At 44.9% G+C, this 17,781-nt stretch overlaps 1 protein-coding gene across 2 annotated transcripts in view; it reads left to right on the plus strand.

Moving 5' to 3' along the window:
• Window positions 1–4,079: 4,079 nt before the first annotated feature.
• LOC146809543 (galactoside alpha-(1,2)-fucosyltransferase 2-like) overlaps window positions 4,080–17,781 on the plus strand; it is a 169,142-nt gene continuing 155,440 nt past the window's right edge. Inside the window, exon 1 of one of the 2 annotated variants that reach the window (XM_085614350.1) lies at window positions 4,080–4,181. The gene's annotated coding sequence lies outside the window, so the exon portion shown is untranslated. The remainder of the gene's footprint in view (window positions 4,182–17,781) is intronic. The other variant, XM_085614351.1, reaches the window with a different exon arrangement.

Below are 17,781 nucleotides of genomic sequence, written 5' to 3' on the forward strand. Positions count from 1 at the left end.
GGGAAGTGCATTGAAGTGGATTTCCATCATGCCTCTGTTCATATAACCCATCCCAGGGGTGATCCAGAGTAGCTTGCTGGAGTACTGTCGAAGAGGGTAGAGGAGAGACTTTATCAGTAGCTATTGCTTGAGCTGTTAAAGTATTTTCATCAGCTAGTAACTCCTGGACCTGTTCCATTGTCTCACATGGCTGATGCTTTTTAGGCATCGCACTCTGTCGAGCTCTGTTCCAGACATAGTTAAAGTTGTTGGTCTTCTCTTGGTGTTGAGGTAGGGCCCGAGGTTCTGATTGTGCTGATTTCATGTTCATGACAACACAGACAAACACAAGAACAAAAAAAAATGAAAAATTGTTCCTCGAGATAACATTTCAGAGAGAAAAGAGAAAGGCGGGGCCGGGATCGGCCCCGCCGCACATATGGCGGGGCACAGACCCCCTCCCCCCCCTCGCCTGTGCACACGGCGGAGCGTTCCACCGCGTCACCATGACGCGGTGGGCGCGCCGCGTCCGGGATTGGCTCGCGACGGTGACCCTCATGATTAATGTGCTTCCAGGGCATGGGGGGGACTGGGGACAGACCAGTTAGAACTGGTCTGCCCCCAGTATTATGATAAAAGGCCGGGGAGCGCGGGACTCGGTCTCTTTGTCCCGCGCTCTCCCAGCATCCGGACGCAGCCCTAGGAGGCTGCTCACCTTTTTGTTTATTTTTCTCTTGCTGCAGGTTCGTGTTCGTGGACGAAGGGACGACTTTCCTGCCGGTGTCTGTGTCCGGGTCTTGAGGTCGCGACTCGGCGTGTTTTCTGGCGGTGACTTGTTTGCGAGGTCGTCCTGGGCAGCGATTGCGACTCGAGTGCGGCGGAATCACTGCAGCTGTCAGGCATCGGTGGGCGGCGGCGCGAGTTGTCGGGAGAGGCTCGTGAGGTTTGGTGTACGGCGCGCGAATGCGCCGATAAGGTATTCGTAAAGGGGGGGGCCCGGGGGGCTGATTGTGCTGACCGGAGCGCATAATCGGGTGTTCCTGTGCATCGGAGGCTGTATTTTGTTATTAGCAAGAGCCACTGTGGTTCAATGGTAAAAGGCTGAGACTCTTACACGCAGGGTTTTGAAATTATTTCCTTTTACACTGATTATTTTGCGGGAGGATTGGGATCCGATGCCATTGCTTTGGTTCTACCTTTGATTGTGTAGGGGGGGGGCAGATTAATTAGCTGTGCAAGTGCATGTTAATATTATTCCTGATCTTGTGGGTGCAGGCATAAAATTTTGAATTTTCGTGGGCCTCATAATAGCATCTGGGGGCATACAAGCGAAGGTTGGGAACTCTGATGTAATTGGCATGTTTTGGGGGGCACATTTGGTGAAAAAGTGAGCCTGTTGTGTGGGGAGGTGCACAGAGGTGATTGTGGGTTTAATATTCTGCAATAGTTGTACGTTTGGCACACATTTCTCGGGAATTACAGTGTTACCGGCCTTCATGTTTGATTATTAAGGGGGGCAGGCACAGTGGATGCAATATTGTGATCGTAACATTGCGCTAAGCCTGTGTTGCTTGTTTTTTCCCAGGTAAAGAGCAAGTTGAATTGGGTTTTGGGCAGGGATATTGAGGGATAGGCGTGTGGGTCATATCATAGCATGGCAGGTAAGCGGGGAGCTAAGCGTTCTCGCATGGAGCATATGCTGGAGGCAATGATGCATAGGATGGCGACTATGGATAGGAGATGGGGCAAGGTAGAGCAAATGGGACATAGCCTAGCAGAGCTCAGGCAGAAGGTGGAGGATCAGGGCGGGCCGTCCGGCAGGCCCAAGCGGACAATAGTACCCCCAAAACCGAGGGGGGAATTGGAGGCTCTCCCCTAGCAGGTTAGACACAAGAAGGGGAAGAATCAAGACCCAAAAATAGCGGAACCTTTAGAGACACCGGGAGGGGGTGGTCCTTCTGGGCTCCCAGTAGTGCCAGAGATCCCAAAAGGTACTCCTGATTTAGTGCCCAACGTCCCGGGGTCAGCCGTGCCGGTATCTGCACCAGTTCCGGTGCCTCCGGCGGCTGAACCGGTAGTACCAAGTATCATACCGGTTTTGCCCCCATCATGCCCCAATGTTCCAGTCTTGAACCCTGTGGCCCCGGCCCCGGTATTATCACCAGCAGGGGGTGGGCAGGTGCCGCTGAAATTAGCCACTCAAATAGCGGCAGTTCTTCCATGGTTAGGAAAGGGGGGGGTGTTGCCCTTGTCAGTGGGCGCCGATCCTCTGGCAGAGGCACAAAGAATGGTGGCAAAGATCATGGCAGCCCGAGCGGGGAACAGAGCCTGGGCGCAGATAAGGCCCCGCAATCACAGCCAGGGCTCCAGGAAAGCGACAGTGGAAAAGCCAAGACGGCGGAGTCAGTGGGTAAGGAGCTGGCTTTCCCATTGTTTGGCGCGGAGGTGTTACCTTCCAGGAAGGAATATTTAGCGCGGCACGTTGCTCGAGATATGAAGGAATTGATTTGGTCTGGGGCGTATGTAAACATGTTTTCTTTGCTGGTGGACAACAGGGAAATGGAATATGCTAAGAGGCAGAAGGATTGGATGCTTCCCAGTGAGTGGCGGGTGGAAATGTCAAGATTCAGGGTAGAGGAGACACTGACAAACTGGATGAGGGCATTTTCTGTGTTTATGGCCATAGTGGCGGAACGTACACCTAATATGCAAGCTGAAATGGCATGTTACCAGAGCAGGGTGGCGATGACGCATGATAAATATGGTGGTGTGGGTTGGAAGGAATATGATATGAACTTCAGGAAGGCGAAAGAGTTTGACCCTTCACTCACATGGGACCGGGTGGATTCTATTTCCTGGTTTGACCAGTTTGGCCCAGGGCAGCAGGGCAGTACAGGCCAGAATTGGGGCAAGGCACACATTTCGCCGCCACAACAGCCCTTTCGGACAGGGCACACCGGGGGCGCGGCACCGGGTACTGAAAAAGGTGGAAGGCAAAAAGGAGTGTGCTGGGATTTTAATAGGAAGTCCTGTACCAGAGCTCAAGGCACTTGTAAATTCAGGCACGCATGTGCCATTTGTAATCACCCCTCGCACCCAGAGTCAAAATGCCTTAAGAAAGGGAATGCCTTTTCAGGGACTAGAGGGGGGAAGAAACAGGACTGAGGAGAAAGGAGAAAATGTATCGCATTCACCCATTAATGTCTTTGCTATGAATCCCTGGTTAAATAGGTATCCAGATCTAGCCACAGCTAGGATGCTGCAGGAAGGTTTTTTGTATGGTTTCAGGATACCAGTTGGGGATTAGAAAGGGACATCGGAGTGCAAAAATCAGTTATCTGTCAGATCAAACCCAGGGGTTGTAGTGCAAAAGATTAAGAAGGAATTGGGCTTAGGGAGAATAGCGGGTCCGTTTGAGGTCGCCCCTGTGCCAAATTTTGTCTGTTCTCCCCTCGGTGTGGTACCTACTGGGGGCGTGGTAAATTGATAAGGATCTGACACTAGTTAATGACCTTGCCGTAGGCCCAAATAGGATACGCAGAAAGTAATTAAGGTATGATTATGATCATTATGTTAGATTCGGATAGGAGAACTATGTATTAGAGATATGTTAAGGTTAGCCATCTGAAATCTGTGCATATGAATTGTAATCAAATGTCGTGTTATGTTTCTGCGTATAATTTGTGTAAATAATGTTTATTTCAAAATTTTCATTTTGTTTTCATATTTTAATAAATACGGCCGGGGGTTGTTCGACCCCCGCTTCCAAAAAGTAATTACCTCTCATGCCTCTCATTAAAATGTGTTTATGCGCAGGGGGGAGGGGGAAATTCGGTAGTCCCAGACCATATAACCTCTGCTTTAGGCAGCAGGCTGGGTGACCAAGCAGAAACCTCAGCAGGCAATAAATAAACCATGAACTCAGGAGCCGATCGTAATGAACATTCCTGAATTCCTTCTAATTATAAGGACACATTAAATCCAATAAAAAAAAATATATGCAAATATGCAGAACACTAACACGTCCCAAGTGCTCACCCAAGGGTGTGGTGCGCACCTCAGCAGCATCAAAGCAGGGCGTCTGTCACAGACTGCTCATGGCTCGCAGCAGCCGTCGGAAAGACTGGTGTATTCTGCACCGGTCTGCAGCTTACAGGAGCCGCCGGTGACAGGGGAGTGCGGTGCTCGGACACCCTACCCAGGTAAGCTCCCACCCTCATATGCAGTGTCATGCCAGCCCTGCGAAGTTTCTTAAAACCATGTATATTGGAGCCGAGAGCCATAATGCATGCAGGTTATGTTAAAGACTTGTAGTCCTTGACTGTATAAAGAAATCATGAATTACGTTTGAAATTTGGCAACCATGTCACACAAATGGCAGAACTTACTGTCTTCACAACTAAATATACAAATATATGGCAATGGTTGCGAGTGAACACCTCAATGGAAAACTAAAATAGAGGGCTCAGAAATTCTCATCTTGATTTTTTTTTTAAATGCTGCATCACTGGCACCGGTCCCCTGCCAAGCTACCCGCAGTGGCACCGAGTCCCGACTGTCTTTGTTGGAGATGCCAAGAACCTGAATGTGATATTGTGCATATTCTGTGGGGATGTCAAACAATTCATACTTTTTGGTTCCAGACTGAGGAATATTTGAAAAGTTCCTCTCTCCCATTCCCCTTCCCCTAACAGTACGATTATCACTTTTACATGACGTTTCAAACACCCCCCATGTCCATACACGCTTATAAATGGCTTTCCACATCCCTCGGCCCACTCGGAGTCAACATGTTACGTTTTTTGGAACACAGATGGACTTCCGATTATCCAATGCTGCATTAAAGATATGTATAACGTGGCAAAATTCGAGAAAATGTTTTATGAACTAAATGATAACTTGCTGCAAATTGATTGTATTTGGGGTCCTTTTCTGGATCTACGACAATTTAACATTGTAACCCCTTATGTATTTAGGATTACAAATACATAGCTTTTATAAACACATACGATGTTTTGTTTGCTTACATGTTATTTAGCAAATTCATAGTATATGTAGAGAGGACTGATATCAGATACATATACTTGATTGTTCTTTGTTCTCCCCTTTTTTTCTTGGATTATCTTCATATGTATCATTTGTATTCTATGTACGAAGATGTTTATATGCTGAATACACCCTGTATCTTTTTGAAATGCCAATAAACAATAGGAGTTAAAAAAAAAAAAAAATGGTAACCCTACCTCTGCCCCAGTCAGTTCTGAACTGCCCCCCCCCCCCCAGAGTAGCAGTGCTCTGTGGAGAATGCTCTCACTGAGGGGGCCCCACCTTGTAAGGAGCCTGGCAGTTTCGAGTGAAAGAGCAAAAAAAATAGTTGTTATTTGCTTCTCTTCATTTGTTACATTATGAAATCAGCTCGCACTGCAGCTGCTTAAGAAAAACACACACAGCACAGATAAGCTGAGGGGTCCCCCTTCATGTAGAGAGGACTGGGGGCTCTCGCATCTGGGGGCTGCGAGAGGGTCCTTTACACCTCAGGTGGAGGTCACAATATGCAAATAATGGTCCTACTTTCGAATGCAATTGGTTCATCCTATGAAAATTGTTGGATCTTTTAAAAAATCAGGCACAGTCAGAAAAAGAAAATAAATGTTTCACCCTGCGCGTTCAAATGAAACTTAAAACATGCTCTATGTTTAAGGATGAAATGAGCTCCCTGGGGACTGAAAGGTAGTAAAACGGGAGGGACGGAAAAGGAATTCGGGGTATATTTACAACGACGGCGATAAACGCAAAGTGCGCTTAGCGCTTTTTTATTTATCGCCGTCTATCTCTGGAATTTATCACCCTGGTAGCGCGTTATTAACAACGTGTTTCTCCAAGGTGATAACAATTCCTGCGATAGCGGGGAAATCACCGTTTTGCAAGGAATATCGCTGGTTTTCCAGCGATGTTCCCTGCAAAATGGCGATAACCTAGCTGATACGACCCTGTGGTTGTATGAGCATAATTCACCCCCAATGTTAGGGATAGGTAAGTCTGCATTTTAGCAGACGTTAGTTTTTGGCGAAAAACAGCGGTTTTCTCCAAAAACTACCGTCTGCTTAAATGCTGGGGCAGCCTTGTAAATATCGCAATGTGCACATCAGCGATATTTGCAAGGTTTACTGCCCAGTGATACCCACTTTGCATCTCATTAGAGATGCAAATGGAGGCGTCAGGTAAAAGGGTACTAACATGAGCTAATGCATTTTATCACCCTCTTGTAAATAGGGTGAAAAGATTATCTCCGCTGTTTTTTGCTTTTTAAAGCCAAAAAAGCGGAGATAATGCTCTTGTTAATATGCCCCTTCATACTTAGTGAGTCACAAGGATGAGAGCGCTTTATTATCTGACCTCAATTAAAAGGGCGAAGTAAACAGGCAACAACTCTATAATTATAAAATTAAATGCCAGCATTTGTAAAGCGCACAGCTACCTCAGGAGAGTCACATGGTGCTGGGCTAACCTACCATCAAAGCCGGAGATCGAACCCGTGAACCCTGTGGTCTGGAGTCAGGTACCCTCGCCACTGTGCCACACCTCTTCCACTCGATACTCATAAAACTAAATGACAAGCAATACTTCTTTTAACACTTTCAGTGAGTGAAAACATACAAGAGTACAGCAAAGTTAATGTGTAAATGGCACCAGTGAGCACCAACCTCACGTCCTACTAACATTCACACTAGGCTGCTTACTCATGGCCCAGGAAGGGAGAGTGGGTTTTATACTGATTTGAATATCTGACCATAGAAAGCAGTCAAGTTACCAGGTGAGGGCTTGTCGAAACAACAAGGAACAGGGATTGGCAAGGCCAACAGGTCTGGCTTATTACTGAAATTACATCTTTAATCACTGATTAGTTTAGGCACTGATTAAGCCATCACACATGTACTTTGTCACTTGTCCTTGCTCACTTCTATTCATTCACCCAGTGACTTATTTTTGCATTTACATACTTACCCATCCACAATCATATAAACACCCCAAGCATATGCATGATATATAAATTGAAATAAACTTGGTGTGCATATGCTTGCTCTGCAAAAAATAGATGAATGAAAAGGGAAGTGGGTAGCAGTCTTGCAATGGTATTGCAAATGGTGTATCATTGTTTGAAAGTACCAACTTAGCTGCCACACTTTGAAGCATGCGTTGGCCAATTTAAAGTGGTAAAAACAAAGATACAGTATACCATTCCATGATAGCCATTTAATAAACATCACAGTGGGTGGTCGTCTTTGAATGTTAACGTTTATACTGATTTTGTTGCCAGCATGCAAATACATACACCGAGATGCTTGAAAATGCATGGCAGGCAATTCAGGCATGATCATCGACTTGATGGAAATCAATCCCAAAATGGCAGACATGCATCATCACACAAGCTTGCTTGTAAACTGCGTAATGCTGCATGCTAGTGCATGCGCTGTGACATACACATACTTAATGATACATTGCGGCCATTTTATAATACTATTCAAACATGGCAAACAGCCACCATGTTAGAACATTATATTAAAATGTTAAAAGAAAAGAAAGAAAATGCAAAAAGGGTCCCAGCGGCCTAGCAGCACTTGGCTGCTGCAAGGCCATTTAAAAAACAATATATATATATATATAAATTCACTGAAAAAACCATAGGTTTCAGGGGTGTTATAGTTAGCTGGACTTTTCACTTGTACAAAACCATTGAAATTCCCCCGTTATAGTTAGTTCAGCTAACTATAACTCGCGCGCCCGCAATGCACTGCTGATGACGTCACATATTACATCACTCATGACATGGTCAGTGACATCACTCATGACATCACTGATGACATCTCAAATGACATCACTGATGACATCACTGATGACATCATCCAGTGAATGTGTGTTTTTCTGAAAATTAAATATGTTTTATATATGTATATCTCAAGGTCGATGGAAGAATAAATGGGTATATAAGTGTCTAAATGGATGATTTGTTTTTGAAAAATTGATTGTGTAACTGACTGATTAAGTGTATCATAGTGAATACATGGCTTAGTGAGTAATGTTTAAATATGTAAATATCTGTATCAGTCTCTCACTTTGTGTATAAGTGGCTGCATGGGTTGGTGAGTAGCTACATGGGTGTCTATATAGGTTATTAGTTGGTTTTTTGAGTATCAGTCTGAGTGTCTGCATGGTTCGGTGGGGGGTATTACGTAGTGCATAGGTGCATGAATGAGTGACTCACTGTTTGTATGTGTTGAACACAGCATGTGTGCAGGACTGTATGGGTGGATGAGTGTGTGTATGGGTGTGTTAGTGAGTGAATGACTGTCTCAATAGTGTCTTTATGAGTAACTACATATGTTTTAAACTAGTATATGTGACTTTTGGTGTATATATGTGAGTATATGTGAGAGTGAGAGATTGAAAGAGTTCCTGTATGAATAAGTATGTGTTTCTATAAGTGATTGTTTAAAAGACTAAGTATGTGTAAGTTTCCGTAGAAGTAAGTATGGTGGTGTGTGTATAACTGTATATGCAAGTAAATGTATGTTTGATTCTTTATTAGCATGAGTGACTATGTGTGTGAGTAACTCTATGGATGAGTGGCATTGTGTAACAGGATGTATAGGTGTATGAGTACATATGATGAGTGAGTACATGTATGAGTGACTGTATAGGACTGTTGGTGAATGAGTGGATGTGTATGTGGATCTTAGAATTACTGAAGAGGTTGTTGTAACTGGTATTGGTATGTCCATTGTTTTGAAAATTTTAGTCTCTATTTTTGAATGTGTGTATCAAAGGTTATATTAGGGTGAGAGGAGGTCTGCCACTCTATCACAAGGATGATGTCATCAGTGATGTCATTTGAGATGTCATCAGTGATGTCATGAGTGATGTCACTGACCATGTCATGAGTGATGTAATATGTGACGTCATCAGCAGTGCATTGCGGGCGCGCGAGTTATAGTTAGCTGAACTAACTATAACGGGGGAATTTCAATGGTTTTGTACAAGTGAAAAGTCCAGCTAACTATAACACCCCTGAAACCTATGGTTTTTTCAGTGAATTTCTGAGGTTTTTTAAATGCTAATTCCTAACTATAACGTGCCTGAAACCTATGGTTTTTTCTGTGAATTTCAAAGGTTTTTTAAATGCTAATTTCTAACTATGCCTACAGAGATAGTACATGTGAAGAAAGAAGAAAAAATGCACAGAAAGAAACAAAAGAAGTGCAGAAAGAAGCAACAGAAGTCCTCAAATACGAAGATAAGTGCAGGAAGAAGGATAACGTGCAGAAAGAACAAAAAGAAGAGCAGAAAGAAGCCTTGTTGCAAAATCATCCTGTACCCTCAACTTTTTCAGACGGATACTGGTGGTAACTGAGTCTGACTAACCAGTCCTAGAGCCAGTGCTATGTTAAAAGACACTTAGAATACAGTGAAAACACCTACATACACTAGGGAACATTATGCGTTGGGGTCCCCCTGTGATTAGCATGACCTCCTCTGTAAGCCCCTAGTGTATAATAGGGCATGGGGATTAAAACTACCTCTTAAAACAGGCCACAGGGCGTTTTTGCACACGTTAACTCAGGCCCCGTCCCCTCCCTTCACCACTGTGTAAACACGCCCTGTGTCCATTTTTAGCTGGGAGATTAAGTTCATTTGAATCCTGAGGGTCCCTAGGGTCCAACTAGCCCACTAGGTACCTCCAGTAAGTGCCACAGAGCTGCGTTGCAGAGAGGTGTAAAAAGTGGCACGGCCTGGACCACCTCTCTGCAATGCAGCTCAGTGGCGCTTACTGGAAGCACTTGGTGGGCTAGTTAGCCCCCAGGGGCCCTCAGTATTGAAGGGAAATTATATCCCCAATTTAAAACATGCCATAGTGCGTGTTTGCACACGTCACCTCAGGCCCCGTCCCCTCCCTTCACCACTGTGTAAACGCGCCCTGTGGCTGTTCTAAGTTGAGAGATTAAGTCCCCCTGAATCCTAAGGGTCCCTAGGGTCAAACTAGACCACTAGGTACCTCCAGTAAGCACCACAGAGCTGCGTTGCAGAGAGGTGTAAAAAGGGGCTTGGCCTCAGAACACCTGGCTGCAGCGCAGCTCCCTGGCGCATACTGGAGATGCCTGTTGGGGGCGCGTTTGCAGAGTGCTGCACGGAGGGGGCATGGCCTCCGGCACGATGCCAGTCTTTTATTTATTTTAGTTTTTTAAGAAGGGGGGCTGTTTGGTTCCCCTTCTTATTCTAATTTATTGGCCCTGATGACCCCATAACCCAGGGCCAGTCTCCTAATTATATTTTTTTGAGCCCAATCCCCAGGGCCGGCCACTGTTTTTTATTATTTTTAAAAAATATATATTTATAGACACACCTAGGACATGCTGGACAAACCGTACGTACCTATCACCATGACGATTTGCGTGATATTCATTAAAAGGCGACTATGCATGCAATGAATCCACGTGGAATGTATTTACACCACTAGTGAAGCTCTGACATGTCTGATGCCCTACCGTGCCTAATCCTGGTAGACACCCTTGTCGTTTATTTATACAAACATGGGTAGCTATTGACGGGCACATTTAATACACATGCACACCAAGCCATTCAAAGGGGATTCGACAAAAATTCGACCAAAACTATGCAAGAAACCCCCCTCACGGTTAATAAAACACACATCCACTGCCGGATGTGTAATACTTTTTATTTTACTCGCTGGAAAGGGGACGAACATCACTTGAGAGTCACAGCGTGCTCCTGACAGAGCCCAATGCTGTGTTACACCCACCATTGCCTGCCGAGTGCCACACACCTCTGTGTTGTATTCCACTAGCTAGTGCATATGCTATGACACTCTCTAGCCCATGTGCACTGTAACACCACCCCGTGAATATGTCATGCCACACTTGTCTTCGCACGGGTTATATTGCCCCATCTAACGTGCCTTTCTCGATGCCTATGTTATAACGCACAGTGCTATGCCATACATATTACAATCTGAGATCCATATATTTGTCACAGTGCATATGCAACGTTACACTCCCCAGCACATATTTTATATTACAACTTTAGAGACTAGTTAGGTTACACAACACTGCCCTGTGCATATTACACTCCAAGGCGCATATCGCATAGCACGCGCTAGTGCCTGTGCTATCTCGCGCTCTCCAATGAATCTGTCATTGCGCACAATGTATTGCATATTATATTTCACGCCCGGTTCATCTTATATCACACTTTTTGGTGCATAGTTTATACCATACACTATATCTAGTTTTCATTTTCAATCGTGCTCTCAGGACTATGTTCTATATAACACTGTGTTCACCTACCCTTTTCACAGGCATTACATTTTGCGATAGGGGGTGGAGGGTCAGGGGGTGTTTCTGCCAAGTGAGCCCGGAGTCACAGTCACAAACGTCCTCTTCTTCCTGAATAAAAGTGAGATTATGCTGCATACTTGTTCATATTTTAAGTAGTTCGCACAGACACAATGTTTTAAAAACAATAAAGTTCCTAATACCCGCCTTCTCTGAACAGTTAGCTTGCTGCCCCATCCCCTTCCTCCCTATCCTCTGTTGTGTGAATCCATGGACTAGCCTCCTCCCTCCTGCCATGCATGGTCTGATGTGCTGCCACTGCCCTCAATTTAGTATGATGTACCAGTCCACTCCTCCTGCCCTCATTGCCCAATTCTATGCCCCATTATTGACCTCCTGCTTAAACTCTGTGCTTAGCTTGCTGCCCCTATTCTCCTTCCCCCTGCCCTCCGATGTATTTGTGCATGCCCCTGCTCCATCCTTTTTGCCCACCATGTCCCATGGACCTGCCACTCCTATCTACTCTGAGTGTTCTGTTGAGCTGCCACTCCCCTCCCACCTGCCTAGCATTGTCAGATGACTGTAACCTGTCCCTGCCACCTCCATCCTGCCTGTCCACATGCCATGCCCCTATCCTCTTCCTCCTGTCCTACATGGTCCATTGTACTGCCACACCCTTCTGCCCTCCCTGGTCTGTTGTGCTGCAACTGCTCCTCCTGCCTGCCCCGTGTGGTCTGTTGTGAGGTCCCTTCCCCTGAACTTTCTTGTCTGTGCACAGGTCCTGACCCTCCCTTCTATCCTCCATTGTCCTTTGTGCATGCCCCTCCACCCTCCTTCTTGCCCATCATAGCCATTGTGCTGCCACTAACCCTCCCACTTGCCATGCATGGTCTTCTGTGCTGCCATGGCCCCTCCCACCTTCCCTGTGTGGTCAGTTAGCTGCCCCTGACCCCCTCCCACCTTCCCTCCATGGTCTGTGTGTATGCCATCACAGTCTCACTGTTGCTCTTCATGGTGTGTCTTGCTTCTAGTGCCCATCCTGCCTGACCTCCATGGCTATCTTGCTGCTCCTGCCCTGCCCCCTTGCCCCCAGCCCTACTCCCTCCCTCCTGGCTTGTCTGTTCCATTGTAATGCCCCTGATCCGTCCCTCCTGCCCTTTATGGTCTGTTATGCTGCAGCTTTCTCTCCTGTCTGTCCATTATGGTCAGCTAGCTACCATTGCCTCTTGCCCCTCTGTTCTCTGTTGTCCATGTGCATGGTCCTGTCCCCTCCCTCTTGCTTTCTATGGATTGTTGTGCTGCACTCCCGTCCTGCATGCCCTGTGTGGTGTATTGTGCTGCTGCAAACCCTGATGCCTGCCCTGCAGGGTCAGTTTGGTGCACCTCTCCATGTCCCTCCTGTCCTTTGTTATCCAAGTCCATGTCCCTATCCCATTTCCTTCCATGATCCAATGTACCATACTTGCGAACATTTTGAACTTGGTAAGAGGGAGATTTTGAAAAAAAACTGGGGTATTGATTTTCCCCTTTGAGTTACATTGAAAAAGAGGATATTGTAGACAGGAGACAGATCAAATAAAGCCCATTTGAGCTTAAAAACATTGGACGTTTCCTGGCTGAATCGGGTCTGTTGGCATGTATGGTTGTACTACCATTGCCTCTTCCTTCTGCCCACAATGGTCTATTACATTGCCACAGCCTTGAAGGAGGGTAGATTTTGTATCACAGGGGGCCCCTGGCCCGTTCTGTCCACACCTGAAGTATGAGACCCTTGTCCTTGCCCTGCCAGCTGCATTTGTAGGCCGTATTAAATTGACCAGCGGGTCCTGTGTTGCTATATAATTATCCTGAGACATCCTTACCACTCAGCCAGCATAAAACCCCTGTGTAGGCCCTTCTGTTCAATATGTAGGCCTCTTTGTTAAATTGACCATAGCTCTGCAATTTTAGTGTATAGCAGTCTGAAGGCAGGTCTGCGAGGCCTTCTGATCCAAACTAGTAGCCCCCACCCTACCCGAGTGCTCCGTGCTCGGTATCAAAGTTCAACATCCCCCTGAAGCTGTCGACATACAGTAGGCTGCATCCTGGACTGGTACTTGCTTCCTGGGCAGGTTTCCCGCTTTTAAGGAAGTGGCAACCGCAGAGCGTCAAGTTAGGAGAACTGAGGAGATTTTATACATAAATATATTGAATTCCCGTACAATACCCATTATTTTCTGCTTCCTCTATGGAACTTACGATAAGCGATTGGCCTGAGAGACTGACCTTTTCACCCAGTCCATTGTCAGCATTAAGTGGGTAAATGACGAAATGTCTGGTAAAATCTGCAGACGAAGCTTTTGGGTAGCATACGTAGGTAGATGTAGCGTGCAAAGGAGCCCACAAAATGATATAAAAAGGGAGCACCCACAGATATCGACGGACTACCTCGCCGTCTGTATGTAGGTTAACAGGCAGTGCAGGTTTTCCCCAAGAGCTGGGAGCTCTTGTCTTCCTTTGCTTAAAATGTCTTGCTCTGCTTTGCTTGAAGTATCTTATTCTATTTTACCTATATGAAATGTCATGTTATGTTTAACCATTGTTCTCTTTACTTTTGCATTTAAAAGATTTTGTATTGTAATTGCAGGAATGCTTGCTCTAAGAGTAAACATGAGTGTTCCTAGGTAACATTTTCCTTGGTGTAACTTGTTTCTCATGATGCATTTATAGATGTGTTGTCTCTCTCTCTCTGTCAGTACATTAATTGAGATACAGAGAATATTATGACAGCTGTATGATTATCTGGATTCTGTATTTTGTACTTTATGTCTCTATTCTGCGGTTTCTTTGAAGTTGCATCTTCTCATTAAACTGCCATTGTATTCTGCCTCCAATTCCATGTCTCATATGTCTGTTTTCTTCATTTTTGGAGCAAGCGTTCCTAGGCACCCCGGCTCAAATTAAGGTGCCCCTTTTGTCCCTGACTCACTCTCCTGCTCAGTTCTGTGGTGGCTCCCGGGGATCTGGGGACCGCCCCTAGCTTCCTTGACCCGTAATAGATCTTCCCTCCAACAGCCTCTCTTGCAAGTCCTGTATTGTTGGTTTGTTGCCCCTGCCCCCCTTTCCACTGCCCTCCATAGTCTGTTGTGCTTCCACGGCCCTTCCTGCCTGCTCAGTGTGGTTAAATTGTTGCCTTTGCACCCTCCTACCTGCCTTCAATTTTCAGAGTCCGTGCCCCTGGCCTCTGCCTCTCAACAGTATCCTAATGAACAACTAGATTGCTAACATTCTATATTTATTACAAAAGTGTGGAACGCCTGACATCATCTTGATGTAATCAAAACTGTAATACCTAGAGCATTTCCTTTAGAAATTACATATATGAGAGGGTCTTATTGGCATCAAAATTATGGTTAGTGCTCTAAAAGACTAAAATAAGGACATATTTTCTGAGTTTTCAAATAGCGACAAAGCACTTTTAAATTATTTGTTATCTTTATGTTTTTTTATCCAGTTGACCACTTGATTAAATGTTGCACTTAGGGGAGAGGATGTGGTGTTACTTCCAGAACTGCAGACTTTGCAACTGGGGAACCAGGTTGAAGTTTCTGCTTCAGCTCGACATTCTGTGATTCTGGTCAAATCACTTAGTCTCCCCATGTCTACAACCAAAATGAATTTGTTCTTGTGTGATGTAACCAATGCTCATGTAAAGCACTCCAATACCTGACAAGTCTGCACTATATAACACTGCAAAAACACAAAATAATAAGTGTTTTGCACACTTCTGTCATTGGGCTATATTTGGGCTACATCTGGTTGATTTTGGGCTACATTTGGGCTCTTTTGTCTCCGGTGGCCATCTTGGGAGATTTATTTGTTATGAAGTTTCCTAATTTCCTCATGTACTGCAGTCTCCTCAGTAGGAAATGCTTTCAGTTTTTTACTTTGATTCCATCATGAAGGTATTCAGATATGTCACACATTTGCCATAAATTCTGAATGTTAGCACTCTAGTTGCTCATTAGATCACTGTAGTAAAACTACTCCACCATGGAAGTCTGCTCCTGGTATTAAACGTGCATGTTTCAGTCTGCATGTCAGAATTTTTTAATGAAATAGAAGAGGATTTGAGAAGTCACTCAAAATGTGCCCTCATTTTCTTTCTTCAGCATTAATCATAATTTCTATGGCAAAATGAACCTCCTCATTGTGTTCCTTTTTAAATTAAATGTTTTAAGTGTTACCAGTTTATTCCAATCAAGATGGCTTCAGGTGTGCCATACTTTTGTCATAATGAAGACAGTAAGCGCTCTAGTTGTTTTTAAGAACATTCTGGGACATTCTGTCATTGGGCTATACTTGGGCTACATCTGGGTGATATTTGGGCTACATTTGGGCTCTTTTGTCTCTGGTGGCCATCTTGGGAGACTTATTTGTTATGAAGTTTCCTAATTTCCTCATTTACTGCAGTCTCCTCAGTAGGAAATACTTTCAGTTTTTTACTTTGATTCCATCAAGAAGGCATTCAGATGTGTCACACATTTGCCATAAATTCAGAATGTTAGCACTCTTTTTGTTCATTAGATCACTGTAGTAAAGCTACTGCTCACCAGGGAAAACTGCTGCTGGTATTGAAAGTGCATGTTTCAGTCTGCATGTCAGAATTTTTTAATGAAATAGAAGAGGATTTGAGAAGTCACTCAAAATGTGCCCTAATTTTTCTTTCTGCAGCACTAATCATACTTTTTATGGAAAAATGAACCCCCTCATTTTGTTCCTTTTTTAAATTAAATGTTTTAAGAGTTACCACTTTAATCCAAGCAAGATGGCTTCAGGTGTGCCATACGTTTATCATAAGTAGGACTGTTAGCGCTCTAGTAGTTCTTTGGAACACTCTGGGAAGCTGCAGTAGAACACAAAGGAATCAACTGACAGTCTCTGCCCTTGTTGGATGTACATGTTTTACTGAGAATGTCAGACTTCATTCTCACATGACTGAGAAAGATAATGTGAATTTACAGAAAATAAGCTCTCAGTTTAGCCTATAGATCACCTTCCAAACCTCTGTGGTAAAAGCATGAGAAAATATTTTTCTCTCAATCATGATATCCCAGCAGAAGGCTTTTTCACATGGTGAAATCACCTTAGAACATACCACAATTCCTAAAATGAGTATGGTACCATCAACAAATGATTTATAATGTAACTAAAGTCTTAAAACCTTCTATTAACTGCAATGCTTTTTAATGAGGTGCTATCATGTATATTGGTCCCAAGATGGCTGCCAACACTTCTTGGATGAAGTGCTGACAGCCAATCAGATCTCAGGATGAGATGTGTGGTTAGGCTCCGCCCACATATATATATGCTTTTAAATGCTATTTACTCAGGAAATACTGAACAGATTTACACCAGACCTGCAAAAGGCACTTCCTTGACCTTATGGCTACCTCTCTGCCAAATTTCAAGTAATTCTGTTCAGCCGTTCGGGCTGTAGCTGTGTCTAAAGGTCCTATGGAAAAATGCATGGGAAAAACGCGTTTTGGGACCCCCCTTTTATCTCAGCCCCCGCTTGACGAATCCCCCCGAGACTTTCAGGGTAGGAGCGGAGCGTAGCGCCCCATCTATTTTGAAAAATTCGCAAGGATTCGTCGACCGGCGCAAAAGTTATTCAAAATAGAATGTTGCGGATTTCCTATGGAAACAGGGTCCTAACTATAACTACCTACTGGCGACCGCCAGTAGGTAATATATATGTATATATATATATATATATTATCTACTGGCGGTCGCCAGTAGATAGTTATAGTTAGGATCGTGTTTCCATAGGAAATCCGCAACATTCTATTTGGAATAACTTTGGCGCCGATTGACGAATCCTCGCGACATTTTCAAAATAGGTGGGGCGCTCCGCTCCGCTCCTTCCCTGAAAGTCTCGGGGGGATTCGTCAAGCGGGGGCTGAGAAACAGGGGGGGTCCCAAACGCGTTTTCCCCATGCATTTTTCCATAGGACCTTTAGTCCAAGCTACAGCCCGAACGGCTGAACAGAATTACTTGAAATTTGGCACAGAGGTAGTCCTCAGGTCAGGGATGTGCCTTTTGCAGGTCTGGTTTAAATCTGTTCAGTATTCCCTGAGAAAATAGCATTTAAAAGCATATATATATCTATAAGCGTGCACCGTGCGCGTACGGTAAAACTTAACGTACGCGCACGCTGCCGTGCGCGAGCGCGATTCTGATTGGTTGTTAGATCTTAGTAAACATTCGAATCGGTCGAAACCAGGAAGTGTCGGCCGCCATTTTGTCTCTCGCAGTCTGAGGGGGTGAAAAACAAAGGTGGAGAACGTGAAAAGGGGGCAGGGTGGACAGTTCCTGACCCCATAGCCTTTGTCAGGGGGTCCCAGAAGGACCCCCAAGGGACAAAATTTCCTTTAATTTTTTTGCGAAAAATCGCGGAGTACGCGTAGCGTG

This window comes from Triturus cristatus, chromosome 7 (genome assembly GCF_964204655.1).
Source record: "Triturus cristatus chromosome 7, aTriCri1.1, whole genome shotgun sequence".
In the NCBI taxonomy this organism is placed as follows: Eukaryota; Metazoa; Chordata; class Amphibia; order Caudata; family Salamandridae; genus Triturus; species Triturus cristatus.